The 10,618-nt window shown below is 29.2% G+C and overlaps 1 long non-coding RNA gene across 1 annotated transcript; it reads left to right on the forward strand.

The window, feature by feature from the left end:
• Positions 1–9,794: 9,794 nt before the first annotated feature.
• Positions 9,795–10,618, forward strand: LOC148784805 (uncharacterized). The gene is made up of 3 exons (XR_016063387.1): positions 9,795–10,064; positions 10,140–10,244; positions 10,346–10,618. It is a non-coding gene; the product is annotated as an uncharacterized LOC148784805 (long non-coding RNA).

The following is a 10,618-nucleotide window of genomic DNA, read 5'->3' on the forward strand; positions in this document are numbered from 1 at the left end:
CCCAATACAAACCTACTTATTTATGTAAATTTTAAGTGAACTTCAACATATATAGTAAGCAAACAAATGTGTACATCCTTTGTAGTATATTATACTAATTACTTGGTAAATATATACGGGCTTAAATGCAATTTAATCCCGTGTGATATGTGAAATGAGCAAATACCTCTTATAAAAAAAGAATTAGCAAATTACTCCCTGTGTTTCAAAAAATAAAGCAAATTACCTCCTATGAGAAAAGAATTAGCAAAGCAACCCCGTGTGATATGTAAAATGAGCAAATACCCCCCTATGAAAAAACAATTAGCAAATTACTCCTTGTGTTTCAAAAAATAAAGCAAATTACCTCCTATGAGAAAAGAATTAGCAAATTACTCCCTGTATTTCAAAAAATAAAGCAAATTACCTCCTATGAAAAAAGAATTAGCAAATCAACCCCGTGTGATATGTGAAATGAGCAAATACCCCCCTATGAAAAAAGAATTAGCAAATTACTCATGTGTTTCAAAAAATGAAGCAAATTACCTCCTATGAAAAAAGAATTAGCAAATTAACCCCGTGTGATATGTGAAATGAGCACATACCCTCTTATGAAAAAGAATTAGCAAATTACTCCTGTGTTTCAAAAAATGAAGCAAATTACCTCATGTGAAAAAAGAATTAGCAAATTAACCCTGTGTGATATGTGAAATGAGCAAATACCCTCTTATGAAAAAGAATTAGCAAATTACTCCTGCGTTTCAAAAAATGAAGTAAATTACCTCCTATGAAAAAAGAATTAGCAAATTAACCCGTGTGATATGTAAAATGAGAAAATACCCCCCTATGAAAAAAGAATTAGCAAATTACTCTATGTGTTTCAAAAAATGAAGCAAATTACCCTCTATGAAAAAAGAATTAGCAAATTAACCCCGTGTGAGATGTGAAATGAGCAAATACCCCCTTATGAAAAAGGAATTAGCAAATTACTCCCTGTGTTTCAAAAAATGAAACAAATTACCTCCTATGAAAAAAAAATTAGCAAATTAATGTGATATGTGAAATGAGCAAATACCCCCTTATGAAAAAAGAATTAGCAAATAACTCCCTGTGTTTCAAAAAGTGAAGCAAATTATCTCCTATGAAAAAAGAATTAGCAAATCAACCCCGTGTGATATGTGAAATGAGCAAATACCCCCTATGAAAAAAGAGCAAATTACCCCCTGTATTTCAAAAAATAAAGCAAATTACCCCTTTATCTATGATTTAGATATGGGGTAATTTGCTTCTTTTTCTAAAACACAGAGGGGTAATTTGCTATTTTATTTTTCACAAAAACTTTTTTGCTCATTTCTCAAATCACAAGGGGTAAATCGCATTTTTTCCAATAAATATGTGCATAGTTTAACAAAGTATTTAAAAAATTTTATATAAATTGTATATTTAATTAATAAGTTCACATATTTTTATGAATATTTTCAGTGATATTATAAAATGTAAATTATATTAATAATATCTATTGCTAAAAATATATTGTTGAATTTTTCTTTTCTTTATCTGTTTGATTATAAAATATAAAATTATTTGTCAAGAGCGAATAAGTTACAATTTATATGACCGGTAATTCAGGTTAACACGACTTTGTATTTTTAACAAATAAATAGGTAGATTAATCATTACGTTTTCTTTTTATTTAATATCTTCGACACGTCTCTTCAACTATCATCATTATATATAATTTTATATTACATCTAATCACATTCTCTAGCCCATACTACAAGAAAATAGAACATTAGTGACAAAAAATATCAAATGACAATTTTAGAACTGTCACTAATTATACATATTTAGTGACAATATTGTTTATTTTGTCACAATAATAAATTTCATCATTTTAATAATTACTATTATTTTATAAAAATTGGGAAAAAGTATTATTTTAGTCCACTAAGTATGTCTAATTTTAATTTTAGTCCAATAATTATGTCCATTTTTATTTAGGTCCAGTAACTTACGAAATTGCTTACTTTTAGTCCTCTGGTAGATTTTCGGACAATTTTACCCCTATGAGTGCATATGGACTAAAACTGCCTTTCAAAAGTTTCATAGGGGTAAAATTGTCCGAAAATCTGACAGATGACTAAAAGTAAGCAATTTCATAAGTTATTGGATCTAAAAAAAAATGGACATAGTTATCGGACTAAAATTAAAATTAGATATACTTAGCGGACTAAAATAATACTTTTCCCCTAAAAGTTGCAATTAACATGAATTAGTGATAAAAGAATATACATTAAGTTGTCACTAATTACATACAATTAGTGACTCATATATAGCGACGATCCAGTGACAACAAATCATAATTGTCATTCTATATATTTTTTATCACTAATAATTATATAGTGACAAGATAAAAATTATTATCACTTAATATATACCATTACTGATAACTTTAGAATTATCACTTAATAGTCTGTCATTAATATCATATTTTTGTAGTGCCAGCCTAATGGCTTAGGACCATCTGATCCTGAGCCGAGCTTAGACCGAGCCTGTTGGGCCATTTTTTTTTTTTTTTTTATGTAAAAGTAATGCATGACATATAAATTTCATTTTATTCTCATAAACTAACTACTCAAGTAGCTCTTTTATACTTTTGTAACTCTAAAAATTATTATCATTTATTGTTCAATTTCTAAATTTTCAGTATTATAATTCATTAATACTTTTTGTTTATTTTTCTTAAAGCTTATTTTAATTTTTTTCTAAATTTATTATCATTTAAGCTTATTATTGTAAGTTTGTTCGTCAAATTATTATTTAAGTTCGTTATATAATCTTAACTATTATTTTTTTCAGTTATGATTTTTTGTGTGATTTAATTTATCATTTATTTCATTTCATATTACAATTATAAATTTAAATAATTATCCAAAAGAAAATCTCTATTTCATAAAAGAATATAAATAAAATAGAACATTCAAGCATGACCCAAACCTCAACCAAATCGGTTCAGCGGCTAGGTCTGAATTTATAAATAGACCCAATTGCGATCGATTTAAAGGGCCATCAGCACCCGTAAAACCCGTCATAAACACTACTGCGTTTGTCCGTTCGATCCTAAATCGGCACGACCCACTATGCACCTGGAATTAGAAGGAAAATAGTTGGTGATATCGATATATTAAAGTTTGTGGTGCACCAAGTTTCAAGTCTGGACAATGGAGTAAAATTATGGGGCACTTTCAACAGAAAAGATAGCAACGGTGGTCGATCCAAAATCACATTGATCCTGTTACACTCATAAGTTCTCAAGGGTAAAATAGTTCCTGCAACTTGAAGAAAATATTCGTTCGGAAACACAATTCCGTTAAACTACACTAGCAAATTAATATTGGGAAAAATGCAAGAAATCTCCTGTGATATTTTAAATGAGCAAATTATCTTTTTATAAAAAAAAAATAGCAATTTATCCCCCTGTGTTTTAGGCTGGGTTGGATTGGGTTAACATTTTTTAATAGGGTAAATTATATTTTGCCTTCTAAATTATGTCCATTTTTACACTTTGGCATCTAAACTTTTTTTTTTTGTAGCAACTTACTATCTCAATCTGCGAAATTTGCACTTTACCATATATGACCATATTTTTTGCTCTTTTTTTCTTTTTGCGGAAAAACATCACATGTTATGCATATGTGAAAAATATCACCTCGCATAACCCTTAAATATCACATGCACTGCATGTGATGTGTTTTTTACAAAAAAACTTGGTGGAAAAAATGTTACAAATAATAAAGTCCAAAATTTCGTAAAGTTGATATAGTAAATTGACACAAAACAAAAAAATTTAGGTACTAAAGCCTATAAACAATCATACGTCGGATGGCAAAATGTAACTAGCCCTTTTTAATATGGGTCCGATATGATTTTGTCTAAATAAATTTAAATAGATTATGATTCTTATATGGTTCTAATGGGCTCTAAATGGGTTTTTTATGTTTAATTTTCTATTAATTTATCATAAATCAATTTAGTAATATAATTGGTAAAAGATATTAGTGTAATTAAAATCATGAGTTCATTATAAATCCTTGTGGATTGATGATGGTTTTTAAGTGAATGTATGACGGTTCTATATGAGTTGGTGATAGTTCCTATTGGTGATAAGTCTTAAATGGGTCCAACCCCATCGTTTAATTAATTAAGTTTATTGTTGATAAAGTTGACTTCATACAATTATTTCCATATGTTCTAATTTTTTCATATTTTTTATTAGAAATAAATTTACGAAAATATATTAAGCATATTTTAGTTTAACTTAATAAAATTAGATTGCACGATGGATTTTATATTGGTTGGTGACGGATTAAAAGTGTCCAACCCATTATTTATTTGCTTAAATTTATTATTGATTTAATTATACTATATATTACAAATTATTTTTATTAGTTTTTATGAGAAATAAATTTCCCTAAACCTATTTAGGATATTATCATTTTTCAAATTAACGAGAAACACATATTAAAAGAAAAGGTGAAGGGTTTTATGAAATAAAAACTTGCAATTCATACGTAACCATTTAAAATTTTTTTGCATTGGAATAAATTGATATTATATAATTATATTATAAATTTCAATGAACATATCAAATATCAATATCTAATAATAACTTATAATGAACTAATATATACTATTATTATTACGATTGAAAATCCATAATTTTATAAATAATTATGGATAAATTGATTGCGGAACTATACATTTCATAATTTATTTTGAAAAATGCAGTATTCTGTAATACGTTACGGGACTTTTCATTTTATACTTAATAAATGGATTTTTAGTGCACATGATTACTTTCTTTAGACAATGAATAATATAAATTTAATCATATTATATTACAAGTTGTATTAAAAATATTATTATCTTAATTATCACTATCTAAAATTTTGAATTTTCTAAACATCAAATATAAAGAAATGAGTATCATCGACCCAACCCGATTGTATGTACAACCCAAATCATTTTCAACCCGTTAATTTAAATTTATTTTGAGCTCAACCCATATTAAATCCAATCCTTTGAATCCGATTCAAATACGAAACAACCCGTCCATTTTCTACCCCTTACTACAACACAAACTAAGCAACTTGAGCAAGGAAACATGTTACATGGGACAGTGATAATTTTGTATTATTTTTGTATAATTTACAAAATTTGAGTGAGTTAGAGCAATTATCTTTGGTTAACAAAATGCATATAAAAGTATTTATAGACAAGTAAAATTTTATGCCCAACTGAATGATGACAAATATAAAATAATTTATTTATTATTAATTATATTTTTTATTTACGTGATAAAATTTACTAAATTAATTCCAAATGTAAGTAGTTAATCTAATTGATTGTTAATATATATTTGGTCGTGAAATGAATGACTAACAAGTGGTGAAATTGAAGTGTTCCGACTAGTCAAATCATGCTTCGTAGTTAAAGATTCAAGCCAATCAGATGGTGTCACGTAGAGCAACTGCATGTACGCTCCAATCCAATAATGACAAATAAGTTGATACTTATTTTTTTAAAAAATAAAAATATTAAAAAGATAATGTTAAATTAACCAATCGTGTCTTCAAATGTTTGATGTATTTAGCTTTTAAATTAAATTATAAAGTGTAATACAAAAAGTATTCAAATATATCACAGCTCTACCTCTTTACACTTACATGAAGGGATTCAACACACACAGACATAGAGAACGAAGAGCGAAGCAAGAGAAGAAGGCCAAATAATTATCTCTAAGAAGTTTCGCGAGTTCAAAAATATTCAAAGCACTGAAGGTGGAGATCGAACCATTCATCGAATGTGCACAACAAGTTATAACGCTTAATTTGGGATTACAGGCGCTAAGCCCTCGAATTAATGTTATAAATATCCAAATATATTCTCAAAAAGCTCCAAATGGCAAATTCAAAGCCAAGACTATAGCATTTAATTCGAGATTACTGGCGTAAGCCTCCGAAGCAACGTTATAGAAATTCAAATCAAGTCAAAGGAAGATTTACAAGAAGATTTTACTTTTAAATTTGTCAAATACATTTTTTAACAAAAAAATCAGAGGATTAAGATAAAAATTGTACCCACTTTTACCTATCAGATATATATTTATATTTGTGATAATTTTTTTGTGTTTCTTATTTTCAAACACGATAAAATTAACGCTGACAATATTATGTTCATGCAATTAATAAAACTTATTTAAGAAAATATTAATTATTTATTGTATTTTTCTTCACTCTCATATTAAAATAAAAAAAATTAAAAAATTAAACTATACATAGGCGTTGAGTGTGCTATAGATGCTAACATAGTAAAATAGACCACTTGTTTGGATTCCAATCATGTCAATCCAATTTGAATGAACCGTATCCATATATATAAATATTTATGTTAATTTTTGAGTTCGTGTTCACACAAAGGGGCGATTAGTGACACTGTCGCGTCAAATTTTAAATATGATAATTATACCCTTAATTAAATTATTTTATAATTAATTATAATTATTTTTTTTCTATTTTACAAAAATGACTTGATGTTATTTTAACACTACTAAACCAATTATTTTATTGTGTCGGTAATACCTTAAAAATTAATTTTCTTTTGTTTTTTTTAAAAAGATATGATTTATTATTTTATATATTTATTTTTATTTATAATCTGTATTAAATATAAAATATTACTTATTATATGCACGCAAATAAGACATGCCACGACGGGTACTCTTACAAAAAAAAAATATGACTTTTTCGAGATTTGATTAGAATTACGGGTATAAAACATTAAAAAGAGATTTTCACAAGAATCAATTGTAGAGCTAAGTAGAAATACTTATTTAATTATCCAATTCGAGAAGGAAAACAAAAAAATAGAAAAGAAAAATACACATATAGGTTGGTAACTATAATCATACTAGAATTGGGAAAAACATAATTTCCAACATAACCTAAAGTTTGAATTCTCAAATGTAGATGTTAGGCCTCATGCTGAAGTGACTTTGTGCTGCAATTTGGTATCTTACAATAAGATCATCACCATTGTCGTCGTCATCGTTTTCCGGGCAACTCTTCTTCCTCTTCGTCGGTAGGAAAAGCTCGTCGCAGTGCACTGCTCTTAGAGGTGATAAGTTTGAGTCCGAACGACCAATGCTCGTCTTGTGTGGTCGTGTCATTTTCCTAATAAGCTTCCGACAGTATTTTTTAAGGATGCTGATTGCCATATGTGGGTATATACATTTCTTCGATCTCTCTACTCTATATATAGTTGAGATGATGAGTTAAAACGACGTCATACGGAAGATGTGTGTGTGTGTGTGATTTATCTTGTGAAGGCAGTTATACTAGGATGTCGTTTCACGTTTTATGACAGGAGAAACATGGGATGAAACGACATGGTTCCTTGGTTTCTTTTGTCGTATTTCGACTTTTCAAGCAACTGATTTGTCTTCTCTTTTGCTACTTGGCAGCTTTCTATTGTCATTCCAACGTTGCAAAAGAGTTTGTTGATTTGTTTTGCTTTTATTTCACTACAAAAAGGAGAATATTAAATGATGATATCACAATCGTTACTAATTATATATTAAGAATAAAATAATTTTATTTTTTTTGTTTAATATTCATTTTTTAATGATAACTTTAAAATTATTACTTAATATTTTATCATTAATATTATATTTTATTGTATTTTTTTCGGGAAAATTTTATTTTTTGTTCCATAATTTAGGACTCATATATTTTTAGTCTCATTTTTTTTACGAGATTCTGAAAAATAATCCCATAACCATATATAAAAAAAAAACAAGTTCTCATTTTTAGTCCTCCTACGAACTTTCTTTAAGAAATTGACAGCGAAAATCACATGCAATATGGCGTGGTTCTTTTCTTTCACTCCAAAAGATAACTGCCATATGATTGTGTGAATTTCTTGCATCAATTTTTGCAATATGATTATGTGGAAAAATTAATGAATACGTAATTAAAATATAAAAGTTGAGAATGTTTGGAAGTAATATATATATATATATATATAAATAATATTTGTAGATTTTTTTCTTTCCTTTCTTTCTCTTCTCTCTCCACTGTCGCCTCCCCTCCCCTCTCTATGTCCGTCTATTTCTCTACCCACCTCCCCCGGCCCCACCGCCGTCGTCAGCCACCCCCACCAACAGGTAAGTCCCCCATTTTTATGTATTTTTTTTGTTTGATTTATTTTAGAACTTGTATACTTGTTATGTAATTTTTGTAATATTTATAAAATTAGTGTGTAATTTTTCATTTCTATAATTTTAAAAATTTTCTCAATTTTTTGTGAATTTCTGTAAATTTCTGAATTTTGTGCTTAATTTCTGAAATTTTTGACTAATTTCTAAAAATTTTATCATTTTATGTAATTTTAAAAAAAATCAGAAATTTTTCCTAATTTCTGAATTTCTATTGATTTTCTATAATTTTAAAAAAGTCAGATTTTTTCCATAATTTTTTTGAATTTTTTTTATTTTCTACAACTTGAAATAATTTCAGAAATCACACATCAATTTCTAAAATTTTCTTATTTTCTGTAATTTTAGAAAAATATGGACCTGAATGCAATTTGTAGAAAAAAATATAATATAATGTAAATTTAGAATAAGTGTCGACCTTAATGTAATTTTTAGGAAAAAATTGGACTTTAATGTAATTTTAGGTGAAATTTGGACCTTAATGTAATTTAAGACAAAATTTGGACCTAAATACAATAATAAAGAAAATTACACATTTTAGGAAAGAATTGGTCGTTAATGAATATTAGACGTCAAATTTGGACCTAAATACAATTTCTAGGAGAATTATGTATTAGACGAAAAAATAGGACCTTAATGTAATTTTTTAAGTGAAATTTGGACCTTAATGTAATTTAACGCAAAATTTGGACCTAAATACAATAATAAGAAAACTTATGTATTGTAGGAAAAAATTAGTCATTAATAATGTAATATTAGTCAAAATTTGGACCTAAATGCAATTACTAGGAGAATTATGTATTAGATGGAAAAAAGTTGGACATTAATGTAATTTAGACCTTAATGCAATTAGTAGGAAATATTTTGACCTTTTATCTAACTAAATGCAATTTTTAGGAAATTAATTAATGGACCTTATATAATTAATGCCAATTTTAGAAAAATAATGGAATTTAATGAAATTTTTATAAATATTATAAGGAAAATATTAGGGCCTTAACATAATTTTTAGGATAAATTTGGACTTTAAAGCAAATAGTAGAATCTTTTACAAAAAAATATAATTTTATCAAATAATAAAATACAATTATGTGTTTTTAATGTTAATAATTTTTTCAATGGTAGATAATGACAACCGGCGCCACTGGCCCGGGCTGTGGTCTACTCGTGGCCGTGGCCCTCCCAATCCTCGATGAGCTAGCGGATGCACCTCCGGCCGCCCCATCCTCAAAAGGAGTGTCTCAATCCTTGTCGATACCTGCAGACTACCCCATAATGGGGTTAGATGAGGCGACGGGGGCTAGCAATACACAGGCCCCAACGAGGCCATGCAATGCACCACCACCGCCAGCGCCACTACTTCCCCCAGTGGCCTAGAGGCATTATCCGCATTCTTGGGCCAACATATCGCAGCCCTCAGGAGCACCTGCTATTCTGGTTCGAAAAATTAAAGTAATAATAATATTATTTAATTTTAAGTAATGTTTATATTCTTTAAATTAAATATTTATATTTTTTGGTCAATTTTTCAGATGTCATACTGGCGGGACTGCGATTACATGTCAATTTTCCAACTCGTCATGTCGCAAGTGGGGAAGTTCCTGTGGAAGTAGTTTGCTGATGTAGGAAACCAGTTGGCCCGACTACTATGGTTGGCTAAGGAAATCTAGCACCAGCTCCTGGTCTGATCGAGTCCAAAATTTCAGGCACAGTCGGCTAAGAATAAGGTTAATCGGGCCGCCAATCCGAAAGCAGCTGCGACCATCTACCGCAAAAGATCGTCATCCGTTGGGCGCACAAGCGGAAGACAGTGAGTAGTTAAGCATATTTGTAATTTCATTTAATTTTTTTATTTTTAATTAGTTTTAAATTGATTTTTGAATAGGAGACACAACTCGGACGCCCCGTCACTCAGAATGAGGTGTTCGAGAAGGTCTACAAAAAGAATGAGGAAGGCCAGTAGAGCAGCCCGAGGGCGGAGGAGGTCGCAGTAAGTAATTAAAAAAATTTATGTAAAATTTGTTCTTTTAGTTTTATGTTATTTTTTTTTAATTTAATTATTTAATATGTTTACATGAGATGTTCTTGAAGATAATGGAGGAACGCCAGAGACAATAAAACAACAATGAAGAGTCTCCATTGTCTTCTCAAGGCTTCGTTGCCCCGGACGAGCAGCAGGTCTGAATGTCAGCAGCGAGCGGCCGAAAGAGGGGCCAAGTATTTGGTCTCGGCTCCAAGGTCTACCACTCGATTGCTGGATAATCACAGGTGACCCATTCGACTGCTCCCTCGCCCTCGCCACCACATCCGCAGCGCCCCAACATAGATGATCGAGTGTTGGCACTCGATCGGCTGCTGGGGATA

Source organism: Sesamum indicum, linkage group LG12 (assembly GCF_026168435.1).
Source record: "Sesamum indicum cultivar Baizhima isolate 11 linkage group LG12, ASM2616843v1, whole genome shotgun sequence".
Taxonomy (NCBI): Eukaryota; Viridiplantae; Streptophyta; class Magnoliopsida; order Lamiales; family Pedaliaceae; genus Sesamum; species Sesamum indicum.